This window comes from Staurois parvus, unplaced genomic scaffold (genome assembly GCF_062004578.1).
Source record: "Staurois parvus isolate SC_StPar_1 unplaced genomic scaffold, SC_StPar_1.0 ptg001134l, whole genome shotgun sequence".
In the NCBI taxonomy this organism is placed as follows: Eukaryota; Metazoa; Chordata; class Amphibia; order Anura; family Ranidae; genus Staurois; species Staurois parvus.
Genome location: NW_028318930.1, coordinates 1479321 through 1483048, shown reverse-complemented (window position 1 = coordinate 1483048; position 3728 = coordinate 1479321). Strand labels below are relative to the sequence as shown.

At 36.5% G+C, this 3728-nt stretch overlaps 1 long non-coding RNA gene across 1 annotated transcript; it reads right to left on the bottom strand.

The window, feature by feature from the left end:
- Positions 1 to 493: 493 nt before the first annotated feature.
- Positions 494 to 2942, bottom strand: LOC149439303 (uncharacterized). The gene is made up of 2 exons (XR_016307838.1): positions 2845 to 2942; positions 494 to 856 (listed from the first exon to the last, which is right to left on the bottom strand). It is a non-coding gene; the product is annotated as an uncharacterized LOC149439303 (long non-coding RNA).
- Positions 2943 to 3728: the final 786 nt, after the last annotated feature.

The following is a 3728-nucleotide window of genomic DNA, read 5'->3' as shown; positions in this document are numbered from 1 at the left end:
AGATTTGGAAGTGTTTTCTGTATTCAAGAGATCTGGAAAAAAATACTTATCACAAAAATTTAAACATATCCTAAAATGTACACTATTTAGTGCAATTTAATTTTTTTAATAAAACGTGAAGACAATAGGTATTTGTCAGTAAGATCAAGCCAGTCAAGATTCCTGCAATAGCATCTGCAGAGGCGTGTGTGTATGTGCATAGTTCTGCTAAAATAATTGTGCATGGCTGAGTGTTTGTGCACAGGTATCTTGCTAAATGTGCGCAGGCGTGCATGCATGCTTATTGTAAATCGGTGCCCCAAGTGGACTTTTAAAGGCTTAGACCTGAAGGACTTCAGTACTAAGAGATCTTCAACTATACTCTGACCAGTGATTCTGCATTTAAACATAATCCTTCATTCCTGACCTGGCTTGTTCCCTGACTCTTTTGTGAGTCTCTGTAGTCTACTGTGCTGCTCTGCTGTTCTTCAACATGACACCACCATAGTCTTCATCCAATCCAACAATATTTCCTTTATTTCTAAAGCCACAACTTAACACTAAAGAATAGTCATTTGCACTGTATTCATAATAGTATAATGTTACTATAAAAAGACAAATAATTATTTTGATGTCCACAATCTTTTGCCCAGTGAACAAGATACAAGGTGTGTACAACAGTGAACAAACAGGTGAGAGAAAATGTACATACACAGTTTCCAGTCAAGGTTTTGTGCCACTAAGTATGATGAGGGTGATCAGTAATTGCTCAATCAAATCTCACTATGAGGAGGATGACCATTGGTCACCAGAGCAGAAATCGTATTTCCCAGTCCTCAAGATGTTGACATTAGTTGTGTAGACTTTAGCCACATCTCTGTAGTGGGAGTAAAGAAGAATAAGCATATTTACCAAAGGTGTAACAGTGAAATAAGAAATTCTAGAAGTTCCAATGTAATTAAAGACCTTAAAGGAGAAATATGACCAAAGCTCTTTTGGCCATATTTCTCCTTTGGGTAACAGAAGTGCATTTATTTCTGCAATTCTGTGACCCAGATTCAACCGTCAGATTCTGATGTCACAGAGCTGGTCCTGGCTCTGCAGGAATCCCAACAATAATGTTGGGATCCACCCAGATGCCTGACTAGCAGCTGTCTCAGCCTCTGAGTGCACTGCTAAGAGCCTAAGCCAGGCGCTCCCGCCCCTCCACAGCTCAGCACTCCAGTGAGCACTGGAGGGGCAGAGCACAGAGCTCAGAGAGGACCCAAGTACTGAGCGATCAGCGGCCTTTGATTACTCAGTTCTCAGTGTAGAGCCAATGGGAGGCAGCTGTAGCTCAGATTGATGCTGCAGCCATCTAAGTGAGTACGTTTGTTTGTTTTTTAGGATCCCACACTCTTTAAGTCTGTATGTTTTCATTTTCCAATTTAAAGGAAGAGTAAGAATACTTTATGTACTGCCTAAAGGTTTGTTTATGCAGCAGGCTTAAAGTTATGGTCAATCAAAATCCTCAAGCAGCAAGTTCACAAATGCCATACGTTGCTTATCAGTAAGTTCTTTATTCTCAACTAATTCTCAACTGTATATTTTGAGGAGGCCATTGTTTCATTAGAAATTAAAAATTTTGTTTTAAACCAAGAAGTTCAACCTTAAATAGAACTATATTAACATCAACTTTCTTTGTTCTGTCTAAACCTTCAGGGGTCTTAATATGTATGAATATTAGTACAAATCTGAGCTTTACTTGATCAAGAAGTGACTGACCGCCAAATAAATTATACCATTTTACAGTGTCATAAGATATCGTTTTCGATTATTATGCAGTCAATTATTGAGCTTTGTTTAGTGTTTTCTGGTTAACTTCCTAAAGATGGCAGCCCATATCCCATAAATACCAGCATTACCAGCCCAAAAGTGAGTGCCTAACCCCCTAATAAATTAGAGCATTCTTACTCTGCCTTGGCCAATGGATATTTTTGAGACTTAGATTACTTTCGTTTTCTAGTACACCTACTAAAAAAGGTGGCTGCTCAAATCACACAAATCCCAGGATCAGCAGTCCAGAAAAGACTAATTGACCCATCAAGATATTCTAGTATTCAAGTTGTGCAAAATGTTTCATTTTTTAATTATTATTCAGTCAGTTATTCAGATTAGTTTAGGCATTTTTGGTTCACATATTAAAGGTGATGGTTGCCAAGATTATACAAATTTAAACATTAACAGCCCATAAAATGACTCACCATACCACATGATATATATTTTTTTGTTATTATTAAGTTAAGATCAGGTTAGGTTTTTCCAGTTTACTTTCAAAGGTTATATTTTTTTTATTGTTAGTCAGTCAATCTTTATTTTTTTTCAAAAGTTGTAGTTCAAGGCCAATGAAATGAATCAATCAATTAATTAATGCACAAAAGCTTGATGTAGCTAAATGCGCTTTTACAAGCGTTTTTTCTGTCAAATGCCCCTGACAGGAGGAAAGACATCTAAGAGAGATAGAAAAATGAGTGTACATGATGTCCTAAATTAGTTACATTCAGAATGGGTAGCGTACTCATGTATCCCTGTATTATCATATAACGTCCTCTAAAAATGCCTGTTTGGTCACCAGGTCACTGACATACAAACTTTGCATTTTGTTAGAAACATAATTGTTGTGTGCATAATTTTGCTGACTGCTATTCTGCTTCAACCAATTGTTTTGTTGTGGTCTGTAATATATTTTATTTCTCACTTGTGGATGACCTTTTCTAGAAGATGGGTAACACAAAACATCCCATTAATTGTACTGCCCCTGCAAAATGCATGCTTACAGGTGTAAAACTGTATGGCAAGTTTGTAAAAAATATTAGGAATACGTACCTTAGACTAAGCCTCAAAACTGTCAGATGACTAACGACATTACTCTGTGTTGTGTTCAATTTGCCGCCTGTCAACTTGTGATGATATTTAGGTTTTCAATCTTTTACAAAAAAGAAAGTAATATTAGTAGCACAATTATGCTTTAAAGTTACACTAAACATCATCCTTATTCTCCAACTATAGTTGATACACATCCACTCTTAAATGGCCCTGTAATCCATTTTTTCACAAAATCATTACTTTTTGTGTTTTTTGTCTCCTTGTATTGTACTCTCTGGGATCCCAGGGTTCCCAAACCTCTCCTTCATATATTCCTATATAAAGTTGGACTATGGAGAACAAACATAGCCACCCTCTAAAAAAATGTGGTCCCACAGCAACCAATAAAAAAGGTATTTGGTGGAGGCTGAGAGCATTAGAGGTACTTTTTAAGTTAAGAATACATACTCGAAAATATGTTGTTTTGTTTACCAAATTTTAATGTTATTTTAAGGTGTAAACATTTTTTGGAGTGAATTGGCTTAACAGAAGGCCTCACATTGTCAACTTTTGGAGGACATCTCTGTGTATTACACTTTGCTTGAACATTGACCCAATGATAGCATTTGGAATGGAGCATTGCTGCTAGGGTTCACTGTGTGACATCTTGATTGCTGTAAATTGACCTTGTTTGGCATCAGAAATGGGGCAATACTGCTGAAGGACATTAATGTTACATCTTGCTTATTGACTGTTCGGGATGGTTTCAGGAGTGGGTTAGTGCTGTTGGGATGGCATTAGGACATCACTGTGTGGAGGTTTTATAATTCCTAGGAAAAACATTTACATAAAGCACAAACTATGACATTTACAAAAATAATTTAATTTAGGTTTTAATTTTTACT